Below are 14,851 nucleotides of genomic sequence, written 5' to 3'. Positions count from 1 at the left end.
CTATGTTTGAAACTAGTAGACTTCTCTTGGCAAGGAATGCCATTTTTGTCAGTGCTAGTCTGCTTTTGACATCTTCCTTGCTCCGTACGTCATGGGTTGTTGTACTGCCTAGGTAGCAAAATTCCTAAACTTCATCGCCTACGTGATCACCAGTCCTGATGTCAAGTTTCTCGCTGCTGTTTTCATTTCTGCTGCTTCACATTACTTTCGTCTTTCTTCCATTTACTCTCAATCCATATTCTGTACTCATTGACTGTTATTACATTTAGCAGATCATCTAATTCTTCTTGTCTTATACTGAGGGTAGCAGTCATCAGCGGATCTTATCACTGATATTCTTTCACCCTGCATTTTAATTCGACTCTTGAACCTTTCTTTTATTTCTATAATTGGATTTTCGAGGTATCGACTGAACAGTAGTGGCTAAAGACTACATCCCTGTCCTACACCCTTTCTAATCCGAGCACTTCATTACCCGTCTTTCCCTGTACGTTACCTCTATTTCTATGAGAATTTCACACACCTTGCACCATTTTACATTGTCGGACACTATTTCTGAGTCGACAAATCTTGTGAAGTTCTCTTGATTTTTCTTCAGTCTTGTTGAGACAGGACATGTAACTCTCTCACCTATTTTTCATAAAGCATTTGGTACAACGTTACGCAACTGAGACTCTAGAAAGTTAACGGCCTCAACAGGCATGTATGGAGCCTGGTAGGATGCTAAAAGCATGTGGTATTTTTATGATTCTTAGTTCATAGAAACGAAACCAAGTGGCGGTGAGCTCATCCCTCAGTAAATCTTACCAGACAGGCCCACAGTAGCACAGGGAAAACAGAGTACAGCCCCCCCCCCCCCCCCCCAGTCGAGACAGGTCGCCAGTAGGGCAATGCCGCTATACCTACATTGGCGCCATCCAAAGGCTGGGCTGCTGGAGGCGACGGACTAAAGGGACGCTTCTACACAGTGGAGGTGTAATCTGGGCATTGTTTTCAGTGCCAAGCCTAATTCACAGGTTTTCATGTTCGCCAATACTGCAAATAGCCCTGTGATCCACTTCCATCGGCCGCCTCGGTCATACAACTCTGGCGTCAGAGAAACGTTTAAAGATAGAATCTTTATAATACCTCATAGCTAGGACAAACATGCTCCAAGGCACAGGCGATTTAGATAACAATCTTTAAGACTGTATCTGTTCGCTTGTTACTGCAGGAAACGACATAGCTTCCGAGAAAAACATCTTTTCCCTCCACGAAAACTTAAAAAGGCCAGTAACTGGCGGTTTCTTTTATTTTCCGGAGACGCAGGTTTCTTAACTCTTCCCGCTGGTTCTACATGTGTTTGTGCTGTCGTCTAGGAGGGGAGATTTAGTGCATTTAAAGCCCTGTGTGAAGCTCTGCCATGTGTGGTTGGTACTTGGGACCTTGCTAGTAGTTAGACTGGGGAACCTGTCGTGAAGTTTTCACTGTACTGACAGTGTGATTTCAAACATCTCGGACTATTTGTATGCCGAGGGCACACTTATTCCTGTTTGGTTTACCAATTTTGACGTTTGGAATCCTTGTGTGCTCTGTCGTATAAGTGAGTCAAATTGGTCCTCGGCACGGCCAGCTAATGGGTGTGTCACAAACTGAACTCTACCGTGATTTCATGGCTCTGGTAGAGAGTAAATTTCGATCCGTCCGCGTGATCGCGAGACCGTGAGATCTGGCATTTTTTCGTGACTTCGAATGATTCACAGGTGCCGCCTTACGCCTCGACTCTGCCGCACTCATCTCGCCAGCTGCAAGTTACATCGCTGCACGTAGCAAACAGGGTAACGTACTGCTGCTTTGGCCTTCTCATGGTTTATACATCTCAACTGCCACTTGATCTCAGCTGCACCAATATAAACTTCTGTAGATTTGAACAGTCAGTCTGCTCCGTGTCACATTAATTCAGATTGCGTTATCTACTGTTTTTTAGGGCCAGAGTACTTCACCCACTTTTGCCACCATGATCCTTGTCCATTATGTTCTTAAACCACCTGTATGTTGTTTACGGTATTCTGTCATAGAATGTTTTGTATAAATTATGTTAATCTTTGTTTTTTGGGAAAGTAAATGTTGTCAGTAAACTAGATTTTGCATACATTCTCAATCATTTTTATATATCCCCCAAACAGGTTAATTTTCGTTGTAGCGTTCCATGCCAAGGTAACTTTTGTTGTGGCGTCCCCATCCAGGTTCTCAATCATTTTTACATAGCCCCCAAAAGTGTTAACTTTCATTGCTACCATTATCAACTGCAACGGTGGTGCCATTAACTCTCCTAAAGCCACACTGATCGTCTCCTAACACATTTTCAATTTTCTTTTCATTCTTCTGTATATTATTCTGATCAACAACTCGAACGAATGAGGTAGTAAGCTTATTGTGCAATAATTCTCTTCAGAATTGTTTGGATGATGTTTTTCACAAAGTCAGATGGTATATCGAGACACTTATACATCCTGCACACAATTGTGAATAGTCGTCTTCTTGCCATTTCCACGAACGATTTCAGAAATTCTGACTGAGTGTTGTTTATCCCGTCTACCTCATTTGATCGTAAGTCTTCCAAAGCTCTTTCAAATTCTGATTCTAATACTGGATCCCCTATCTCTTCTAAGTCGACTCCTGTTCCTGTTCCTATCACGTCTTCAGACAAGTCTCCCCCTCATAGACGCCTTCAATGTACTCCTTCCAAGTATCTGCTCTCTCCTCTGAATTTCACAGTGGAATTCCCAATCCACTATTAATTTCACCGAAAGTTATTCTGAATTTTCTAAATGCTGAGTCACTCCTTATGACAATAATTTCATTTTCAATTTCTTCTCATTTTTCCTGCCGCCATTTCTCCTTAGCTCCCCCGCACTTCCTGTTTATTTCATTTCCAAGTGACTTCTATTTCATTATTCTTGAATAATCCCGAATATTTCTGTACTTCCTTCTTTCATCAGTAAATTGGAGTATTTATTGTGTTGTCCAGGGGTTCTTCGCAGTTACCTTGTCTGTAGCTATATTTTTCTCTTCTGTGATTGCCATTTTAGAGATATCCTTTCCTTTTCAACTGAACTGCCGTATCTATAGCCTCGGAGAACTTTGAGTGTTTCTCCTCATTCCTTAGTACTTCCGTATACCAATTCTTTGCTCACTAATTCTTCCTGACTAAACTCTTAAAGTTCAGCCTACTCTTCATCACTACCAAATTGTGATCTGAATCTATATCTGTTTCTGGGTACGTCTTACAATCCAATATATGATTGCGGATTCTCTGAGTTTTCCAAGTATACCTCCTCCTCTTGTTATTATTGAATAAAATGAAACACTGACAGCCGTCACTGCGTTGTTATTCTATTACATTTCAAGAAGTCTCAGTGACTCGGTGAATCTTCTAGAGGCCTAAACTAACGCTGAGGAGGTAAACTCCAATCGTATATATGTTCCAATCTATGGCCATCTTTGAACAGGCTTCCATAAAATACTGTATAACCCATATTGTGTTTGGCAGATAATGACTGCATCTACATATATGAACTGGCTTAAGTAGAATACTGTGAAAGTGATGTTATGTCTTGTAAGGTGTCAGGCAAATCCAACACCTTCCATGAAAACCGTGACATAATAAGCAAATCTAGTAGTATGTCACATAGCTCCGAATACATCGTGACATTAAATTAACCAAAGTAATACGAGTAACGAGTGAGCAAATGGAATACCACAGACTAACACAAGAATACCTAAATGCATGTCGTACCTTCCCACCGAGAGACCGACGCAGCTCCGAAGGGAGAAACGAGGACAGAAGCCGAGAGCAGAACTGTGTTAAGCTAGAAGGCCCTACGATAAGGGACGGACTGGACACCCACGTCGGCAGCCTACCTCTAAGACTACCACCCGCACGTTTTAGCGTGAGACTTTTTCGCGTCTCTGTTACGTCAAGGACCACCCCCCAGCCCATGTTAAAAGCTAGAGCCCTCCAGAAAAACAGTATAGATCTTACGATAACACAAAACGGGCCACTACCACCCGCACGTTTTAGCGTGAGACTTTTTCGCGTCTCAGGTACGTCAAGGACCACCCCCAGCCCATGGTAAAAGCTAGAGCCCTCCAGAAAAACAGTATAGATCTTACGATAACGCTAAAAGGACCACACCAGGTGCAGGTTTTAGCGTGAGATATTTTAGCGTCTCTGTTACGTTGCAAACTTTAAAAACATTGCCCCACCACGAAAAGTATAACGTTTCTCATTGGATGGACAGAATTTTTGTAGGCGGAGCTTAAGGTTATCATTGAGACCCTGATTGGTCAGATGAAAACACAGCCAGATAGTTTTTTTAAACCAACTTCGGTAAATTGTAGTAAGGAGAAGTTAAGAGAGTTAGTTCCGAGACGACGAGCTGGATGGCGGCTGCGCCGGCCGCCGCCCCCCTGACGAACACCGACAAGGTAATGAACGCACGCGATGCCGCATAACAGCGCATAAAGCTTCACTCAGAATTGCAGAAGTCTCATCTGTTACACCCCTTTTTTGCGTAATACTGGTGTCGATCGCAAATTAAAACTCATGGTGTTCACATTTGCCACTTGAAGAACAGATCTGAAACGCGATGATTTTTCTTTTATATAGTTATTGAGAAGCCACATCAGCCACTGTAATTTACGACAAGTTAGATAAGTAATTAAAGATAATTGAGGATCACTGTAGACAATTTTGATAGTTTTCTCTTTTGTGAAACTTAAATTAAACCTAGATTATAGATGTGATATGGCATAGGTCATCCTTCGATCGATTGTAGAACTTGGAAACCCATTCAGGGAATATTCGTTCACATTTTTGTTGAGAGCAGTTCGTTTTCACCATCCTGTATTAAAACACCTCCTTTTATCAATAGCGCAATTTATAAACAATGTTTTGTGAGTAGAATGAAATTTCCAATGGTAAACTTAACTGCTTTTTCGACGTTATTTTACCAGCTAACTAAAAATAGGAAAGCCTTGAACCCCTTCCACTAAATTTAGTTAGTATTAAGATTCTTTGACAGGGAGTGCAGTGGAGCTGACGCTGAGATAATTAAGTATTTGGTTATATCATCGCTAGTCTCACTGAACTCTACATGTCATGTGTGGTCTGGCGTCTCCTTACCAGCAACAGGTCCCAGGTTCAAACTAGTCAATTCCCTAAAAAACACGCTCAGAGCGTCGTTGCGCATAAGTGGTAGGGAGACAATATAGAACAAACAGACACCACCATGAATGTTTAGAGTCTGCAACCATCAACTGCCTGCCATAACACCGTTTTTACAGTCTAACACCGTTCATAGATGTTGATCACTGATGGAATCGTCTGTACGATTGGAGTTCACCGCCTCAGCATCAGTTAAGGCCTGGAGATGGACTATTGAGTCCCTGAAGATGTGCACTCACCGTCCGAACAGGTCTATGTCTTTGGATGCGAATATGGAGGGGCATGTGGTCAGCATATCGCGCTCTCCCCGCCGTTGTCAGTTTTCGTGACCGGGGCCCCTGCTTCTTAATGAAGTGGTTCCCCAATTTGCCTCCCAAGAGCTGAGTGCAACCCGCTTGCCAACAGCGCTCGGTCAGCAGTCCCGGACGATCACGCATCAAAGTCTGTCAGCGTTTAATGTCGGTGATCTGACGGGAAATGGTGTTACCACTGCGGCAAGGCGGTTGGTCACAGAAGCTGGTTGCTATATAGAAAATAACGACGGCTGTTGGCGCTACATCTTATTACGTAAGTACTGAACGATCGAAGTCCTCCAGACCTCCAGACCATCAGCCACAAGGATGGATATACAAAAATTTGTACTATCCTAAGTGCAGTCGCAGTTTTGAGGGACGAAGTTAGCAACAACGCCGTCTAGGTGTTACCCTGGATCCTCACATGAAAGCCTACAGTCTCATCTGCTCTCTTCCGTAGTGTGTGATTCGAGGGACATTCAATAACTAAAAAGACAAATTGATGTACAGATGAAGCAGTCTGCAGGATTAGTTTTGTACTGTTATGACTTTAGGTCGACATCACCTGGATGAACTGGGAACAACTGACAAATATAGACTGATTTGTTCATAACGTCAGTATTGTATTTAACAATGGCGTGTCGGCTTGAAGTTTGCTAGTTAGCTGAACAACGTTCAATGATCCGATTTTTGCTTTCTGAAGAAGAAAAACCGTTTATATTTTTGATGGTTCATCTTGTTACGATCCAATTTAGGCGTTCTGGCACTTCAAACGCCACCCGAACATTGAGAGACCATGCGTTTTTAACGGATCAGTATAAATTAGTTACATCTATATATCTGGGCATGGGATTAAATCACCGTGAAACCGGTTGTGTATGGTCCTTAATGCGGCTACCAAAATATTTTAGAAGATTTTTGTAGCTTTCAAAAAAGTTTTAAAAATATTTACCTCTTTTTCTCGAATTATTTTACAATTTGGTGAAAGCTGCACGAACCGTGGAAATTTTTGCTAGTGGGTAGAACTGTTCAAAAAACTATCGAACGTCAGTGACTGACTACCAGCTACGTCCAGTCGTTCGCTTGAAACCCGCTCTGACTACATTATTCATGAAGCCCGACATGTTACTGTTGACCGTATAGCAAAAAACAATTGCAGTAAGTGTCGGTAGAATCCCTAACGTTATCAGTAACAAGCTTAAGTACAGCAAAACAAGTGTAAGTGGAAAGTGGTTCCCGAAAGAGTAAACGCAACAACACTAGAAAATAAACAACTCAGAGTGAGTATAGACTTGAAAGGGATAATAACGCTTTTCTAAACAAGATATTCGTTTGTTTGGTCCACACAAGGAGGCCGTATGTGGAAAAACAGTTCCGCAACAACGAGGAGATCAAAGTGTGGGAAAGTGGCTCAAACAAAACAGAGACTTCTTTGCATCGAGTATAAACAATACTAGTTCATCGTTGGGAAAAAGTGTATTAACGTTGGTGGGGATCGTGTTGAGACGTAGTAAAAACCTCACTTTTGAAAAATGCGCAGTTTATTTTGTACAACAGTTTCTCTTTAATTATCAGATGTCCCTCGTACTATAGAGGAGAAACATTTTAAGGTGGGCTCAACTACTAAATGATAAAGGCCGCGGTGGTCTCGCGGTTCTAGGCGCGCAGTCCGGAACCGTGCGACTGCTACGGTCGCAGGTTGGAATCCTGCCTCGGGCATGGATGTGTGTGATGTCCTTAGGTTAGTTAGGTTTAAGTAGTTCTAAGTTCTAGGGGACTGATGACGACAGCTGTTAAGTCCCATAGTGCTCAGAGCTATTTGAACCATTTGATAAAGGCGAACACTAATATCTCCTTCGAAACAACCGTTTATTGGGCACTCCATACTCAGTTTTAATGTGTCTACTGAACAGATGCTCAATGAATGGTGCAACAAGTAGTAATATGCTCAGTGCGTAAGGAGAACGAACCAAGCGTGAGAATTACGAAGGTTTATCATTATTACGTAGATCTTTGGGATCATTCTTTTTTATTGAGGGTATTACCATAAATAGAGGGAGCCTTGAAGAGCACCAGGCTAGATTTCGGAACGGAATGTCAACGATGGACCAATTATTCATCATCACACAAGTAATTTGGAAGGATCTGGCAATGTGATAAGATCGAAAGGTTTTCAGACAGGCTATGATAGTGTCCACAGAGAAAGCATGTGGATGGTAAGGGAAAAATCAGGAAAACCATAGAAACTGATCAGGCTGACCAGAAAGTGCATTGAGTTAAATGTAGAAAGTCTGAGTGTTTCACCTTGGAGACAGGATTCAAACAGGGAGAATGCGACTCCACGGTCAACTGTACAGAATAGGGCCTACAAAATGCCTCATCTATTGGACAAGATGTGAATGTGGCTATGAAGTGAAACTCTTAGCGATATTGTCGTTACAGAGGAGGGGAAGGCTAACTAATAAGAATAAACAAGGTGTAGATAGAGGAGCCACGAAAAGTGGATCTGAGCATTAGTCAAAGTGAAACAGAATGTATGATTGTGACAAGAAAAAATGAAGAGGAAACAATGGGGCCACTGGCAACAGAAGATATGGAATTTAAGATGACTAGATCTTTCAAATATCTAGTAAGTACTACCAGTGTGAACAACAGCATGGAGGAGGAAATAGGGAACTGGATAAAAACCGTAGAATGGTATCTGTTCACAATGGACAAGTTACACAACATAAACTACTAACAAGAACAACACAACTCAACATGTAAGACAGTTGGGCGACCTGTATTAATTTATGAGGTTCAAACGTGGGCAATGAGCAAGAAGATGGCGCGAAAAATTATGAAATTCGAAAACAAAGAATTATTGGACCTGTATCAGAAAATGAAATAGTTAGAAGAAGGAAAACATACAGATCCACACACAGTTTAAAGAACTAGATGTGATAGCAGTAATGAAGAACAGAAGAATTGAATGGTTGAGACATGTACTGGGAAGAGAACAAGGGATTGTGAAGGTGGTACTAGAAAGAAAGCCGAAAAGAACGAGACCCCTTGGTTGACCAAAACTCAGGTGGCTGTGTGAAGTCAAGGAGACCTGGTGACCCAGGGAGCCCACGAGAACATGGCCATACACAGAGACCAGTGGAAGAGGCTAAGCAGTGAGGCAACAAACCGACTTGGATTCGTGTGCCAACGAAGTACAATGAAGTAAATATGTGATTGGGATATCGGTAAACATACTCAAACTCTTGCACTCATCGCAAAGTTACAAATACTAAAGACGGATACACAGTTTAAACAACACCTTCCACTAACGGTGAATGAGGTAAAATGTATTCCTACCCTGTGCGGCCAACCCGCCTCTCATCCGGCTCATGCACTTACCCTCATGACTGCCAATTGAACAATGCCCCACATCGTACATACAGGTAACTGAGTCGCCCTCTCCTCTTTTCCCAGAGGTGCCACTGATTTCAACTGCCAACTACATTCCGTACATTTATCAGAAAAATCGTAGAGGCTATAATGTTATACTACACTTCTGGAAATGGACAAAAGAACACATTGACACCGGTGTGTCAGACCCACCATACTTGCTCCGGACACTGCGAGAGGGCTGTACAAGCAATGATCACACGCACGGCACAGCGGACACACCAGGAACCGCGGTGTTGGCCGTCGAATGGCGCTAGCTGCGCAGCATTTGTGCACCGCCGCCGTCAGTGTCAGCCAGTTTGCCGTGGCATACGGACCTCCATCGCAGTCTTTAACACTGGTAGCATGCCGCGACAGCGTGGACGTGAACCGTATGTGCAGTTGACGGACTTTGAGCGAGGGCGTATAGTGGGCATGCGGGAGGCCGGGTGGACGTACCGCCGAATTTCTCAACACGTGGGGCGTGAGGTCTCCACAGTACATCGATGTTGTCGCCAGTGGTCGGCGGAAGGTGCACGTGCCCGTCGACCTGGGACCGGACCGCAGCGACGCACGGATGCACGCCAAGACCGTAGGATCCTATGCAGTGCCGTAGTGGACCGCACCGCCACTTCCCAGCAAATTAAGGACACTGTTGCTCCTGGGGTATCGGCGAGGACCATTCACAACCGTCTTCATGAAGCTGGGCTACGGTCCCGCACACCGTTAGGCCGTTTTCCGCTCACGCCCCAACATCGTGCACCCCGCCTCCAGTGGCGTCGCGACAGGCGTGAATGGAGGGACGAATGGAGACGTGTCGTCTTCAGCGATGAGAGTAGCTTCTGCCTTGGTGCCAATGATGGTCGTATGCGTGTTTGGCGCCGTGCAGGTGAGCGCCACAATCAGGACTACATACGACCGAGGCACACAGGGCCAACACCCGGCGTCATGGTGTGGGGAGCGATCTCCTACACTGGTCGTACACCTCTGGTGATTGTCGAGGGGACACTGAATAGTGCACGGTACATCCAAACCGTCATCGAACCCATCGTTCTACCATTCCTAGACCGGCAAGGGAACTTGCTGTTCCAACAGGACAATGCACGTCCGCATGTATCCCGTGCCACCCAACGTGCTCTAGAAGGTGTAAGTCAACTACCCTGGCCAGCAAGATCTCCGGACCTGTCCCCCATTGATTGAGCATGTTTGGGACTGGATGAAGCGTCGTCTCACGCGGTCTGCACGTCCAGCACGAACGCTGGTCCAACTGAGGCGCCAGGTGGAAATGGCATGGCAAGCCGTTCCACAGGACTACATCCAGCATCTCTACGATCGTTTCCATGGGAGAATAGCAGCCTGCATTGCTGCGAAAGGTGGATATACACTGTACTAGTGCCGACATTGTGCATGCTCTGTTACCTGTGTCTATGTGCCTGTGGTTCTGTCACTGTGTACATGTGATGTATCTGACCCCAGGAATGTGTCAATAAAGTTTCCCCTTCCTGGGACAATGAATTCACGGTGTTCTTATTTCAATTTCCATGAGTGTATTCAAAGCCCTGTACAACAATCTAGAACATTGTTTCCTATGGATTTTCTAAATTACTTAGGGCAAATATTGTTCGGCTGGAAAGGTCATGGTCACTTCCTTCTTCTATGATTCCCCACCTGGTCGTCGATGAAAAGTTGACTCGTCGTCTTTCTCGAAAAAGTCATGATTCAACGCCAAGAGCAGCTGATAATAATTTGTTTGTTATAGAACCTGTTTCGGTCCACAGACCATCATCAGGTATCATAAAACATTACTAAAAGCTTACAAGGCGATATAAACACAGTGGCGTCAATTCGCCACTGTTAACATTTTTCAAATATTTACGAGCTTCTTAAAAGTATATCTTCTTCCTTATTGGATGGATCTATTCAGTGACACATAAACTACTTCTCCCACTTCACAGGAGAATGTCACAGGATAGCGGTAACTCTTTTTCATGCCTTACTGCGTTTAATGGACAGTTAAACATATCGTAATAAAGCACAAGTGACAACACGTAAAGTATTTAGGGTCACCACATTACAGTCTGTTTAGCAGAAGCGCGGTCGGCGTTACACACAGATGGTAAAAGATATCGCCTTAGGTCTTTTACAACTCATTAGACAGAAACTTTGTCCTTCATGCAATGCCATAACGTATTTGTTTACTTTTAGTTCTTGCCCGTGATACAAAAGAAGAGACGGTTATGTAAATTACTCGTCACGTTCATCAAAGATATTTGACGCCGATTGCCAAACGATGGTTTATCGACGAAAATGAAGACTGGATAGTGAAAAAAAGGACAATGATACGAAGCACCGCAGAAGCTTTTCAATGACCAGAAAAAGGAGAAAGGTGTGCAGGTACTCGACTGGCCCTCTTAGTCTCCTGGCGATAATCCTATTGGAAGTGTATTGGCTATCATCAAAAAGAAGTTGCAAGGAGAAAAGATCTTCACTTTGAAACAATTGTCAACGCAAATTCGACGCATTTGGAGGAATCTTACCTTAACTACGTGGAAAATCTTGGTTCAAGCGTGCATCGTAGATCACAAGCAATTATCGACGCTGTGGACGGCTGGACATATTATTACTGGTACTCGCATTTTTCTTTTGGTCACATGTATGATGTATGTATATGTTTTGCTTTTTTGTCAAATAAATATTTCTACGATCTTACTAAACAGACTGTAATATCTATCGAGATATTGAAGTAAACAAGATTTTAGAAATGGGATGATTATTCGAGAGTTCCTAAAACGAGTGATTTGTGATCGAAGGAAAAGGCAAAAAGTCTATGAGGTACTGATACGAAATTGAGTATAGATTTAGGTCAGTTCAGTAACATTTAACTAGATTAGAAAAATAGATTATTTTTTATACAGCCTTTAAGGAATTCCTGCTGTGCATATTCCGTTTAAATGGGTGAACGGAAATACCAAAGGGTCATAGCGTCACCCACTCAAGGGACAGCAATGAGACTTGATCGTTACTTAAATTAAAGCAGACTAAAAGTTATTTCCGAAATTTCAATAATCAATGTGTGAAAATTTGCATATTATTATTATGAGTGATAGGTTAACAGATGATAAAGAGATAATGATGATAATGTTGTTGTTGTTGTTGTTGTCTTCAGTCCTGAGACTGGTTTGATGCAGCTCTCCATGCTACTCTTTCCTGTGCAAGCTTCTTCATCCCCCAGTACCTACTGCAACCTACATCCTTCTGAATCTGCTTAGTGTATTCATCTCTTGGTCTCCCTCTACGATTTTTACCCTCCACACTGCCCTCCAATGCTAAATTTGTGATCCCTTGATGCCTCAAAACATGTCCTACCAACCGATCCCTTCTTCTAGTCAAGTTGTGCCACAAACTTCTCTTCTCCCCAATCCTATTCAATACCTCCTCATTAGTTACGTGATCTATCCACCTTATCTTCAGCATTCTTCTGTAGCACCACATTTCGAAAGCTTCTATTCTCTTCTTGTCCAAACTAGTTATCGTCCATGTTTCACTTCAATACATGGCTACACTCCATACAAATACTTTCAGAAATGACTTCCTGACATTTAAATCTATACTCGATGTTAACAAATTTCTCTTCTTCAGAAACGCTTTGCTTGCCATTGCCAGTCTACATTTTATATCCTCTCTACTTCGACCATCATCAGTTATTTTGCTCCCCAAATAGCAAAACTCCTTTACTACTTTAAGTGTCTCACTTCCTAATCTAATTCCTTCAGCATCACCCTACTTAATTCGACTACATTCCATTATCCTCGTTTCGCTTTTGTTGATGTTCATCTTATATCCTCCTTTCAAGACGCTGTCCATTCCGTTCAACTGCTCTTCCAAGTCCTTTGCCGTCTCTGACAGAATTACAATGTCATGGGCGAAACTCAAAGTTTTTATTTCTTCTCCACGGATTTTAATACCTATCCTGAATTTTTCTTTTGTTTCCTTTACTGCTTGCTCAATATACAGATTGAATAACATCGGGGAAAAGCTACAACCCTGTCTCACTCCTTTCCCAACCACTGCTTCCCTTTCATGCCCCTCGACTCTTATGACTGCCATCTGGTTTCTGTACAAATTGTAAATAACCTTTCGCTCCCTGTATTTTACCCCTGCCACCTTCAGAATTTGAAAGAGAGTATTCCAGTTAACATTGTCAAAAGCTTCTCTATGTCTACAAATGCTAGAAACGTAGGTTTGCCTTTTCTTAATCTTTCTTCTAAGATAAGTCGTAAGGTCAGTATTGCCTCACGTGTTCCAACATTTCTACGGAATCCAAACTGATCCTCCACGAGGTCCGCATCTACCAGTTTTTCCATTCGTCTGTAAAGAATTCGCTTTAGTATTTTACAGCTGTGACTTATTAAACTGATAGTTCGGTAATTTTCACATCTGTGAGCACCTGTTTTCTTTGGGATTGGAATTATTATATTCTTCTTGAAGTCTGAGGGTATTTCGCCTGTCTCATACATCTTGCTCACCAGCTGGTAAAGTTTTGTCATGACTGGCTCTCCCAAGGCCGTCAGTAGTTCTAATGGAATGTTGTCTACTCCTGGGGCCTTGTTTCGACTTAGGTCTTTCAGTGCTCTGTCAAACTCTTCACGCAGTATCTTATCTCCCATTTCGTCTTCATCTACATCCTCTTCCATTTCCATAATATTGTCCTCAAGTACATCGCCCTTGTATAAAACTTCTACATACTCCTTCCACCTTTCTGCATTCCCTTCTTTGCTTATAACTGGGTTGCCACATCTGTGCTCTTGATATTCATACACGTGGTTCTCTTCTCTCCAAAGGTCTCTTTAATTTTTCTGTAGGCAGTATCTATCTGACCCCTAGTGAGATAAACTTCTACATCCTTACATTTGTCCTCTAGCCATCCCTGCTTAGCCATTTTGCACTTCCTGTCGATCTCATTTCTGAGACGTTTGTATTCCTTTATGCCTGCATCATTTACTGCATTTTTATATATTCTCCTTTCATCAATTAAATGCAATATTTCTTCTGTTACCCAATGATTTCTAGCAGCCTTCGTCTTTTTACCTACTTGATCCTCTGCTGCCTTCACTACTTCATTCCTCAAAGATACCCATTCTTCTACTGTGTTTCTTTCCCCCATTCCTGTCAATTGTTCCCTTATGCTGTCCATGAAACTCTGTACAACCTCTGGTTCTTTCAACTTATCCAGATCCCATGTCCTTAAATTCCCACCTTTTTGCAGTTTCTTCAGTTTTAACCTACAGTTCATAACTAGTAGATTGTGGTCAGAGCCCACATCTGCTCCAGGACATGTCCTACAATTTAAGACCTGATTCCTAAAACTCTGTCTTACCATTATATAATCTATCTGATACCTTTTAGTATCTCCAGTATTCTTTCATGTATACAACCTCCTTTTATGATTTTTGAACCAAGTGTTAGCTATGATTAAGTTATGCTCTGTGCAAAATTCTACCAGACGGCTTCCTCTTTCATTTCTTAGCCCCAATCCATAATCACCTACTATGTTTCCTTCTCTTCCTTTTCCTACTGAAGAATTCCAGTCACCCATGACTATTAAATTTTCGTCTCCCTTCACTACCTGAATAATTTCTTTTATCTCATCGTACATTTAATCAATTTCTTCATCATCTGCAGAGCTAGTTGGTATATAAACTTGTACTACTGTAGTAGGTGTGGGCTTCGTGTCTATCTTGGCCACAATAATGCGTTCACTATGCTGCATTACCCCTATTTGATTTTATGTTTATAACCCTGTATTCACCTGACCAAAAGTCTTGGTCCTCCTGCCACCGAACTTCACTAATTCCCACTATATCTAACTTTAACCTATCCATTTCCCTTTTTAAATTTTCTAACCTACCTGCCCGATTAAGGTATCTGACATTCC

The 14,851-nt window shown here is 42.5% G+C and overlaps 1 long non-coding RNA gene across 1 annotated transcript in view; it reads left to right on the top strand.

Moving 5' to 3' along the window:
* The first annotated feature begins 4,387 nt into the window (after positions 1–4,387).
* The window catches only part of LOC126276164 (uncharacterized), a 104,456-nt gene continuing 93,992 nt past the window's right edge, over positions 4,388–14,851 (top strand). The window contains exon 1 of the long non-coding RNA XR_007550603.1: positions 4,388–4,470. This is a non-coding gene — a long non-coding RNA (uncharacterized LOC126276164). The remainder of the gene's footprint in view (positions 4,471–14,851) is intronic.

The sequence above is a fragment of the Schistocerca gregaria genome, chromosome 1 (genome assembly GCF_023897955.1).
Source record: "Schistocerca gregaria isolate iqSchGreg1 chromosome 1, iqSchGreg1.2, whole genome shotgun sequence".
Taxonomy (NCBI): Eukaryota; Metazoa; Arthropoda; class Insecta; order Orthoptera; family Acrididae; genus Schistocerca; species Schistocerca gregaria.
Note: the sequence above shows the minus strand (reverse complement) of the source record. Positions and strands in the feature narration are given on the sequence as shown.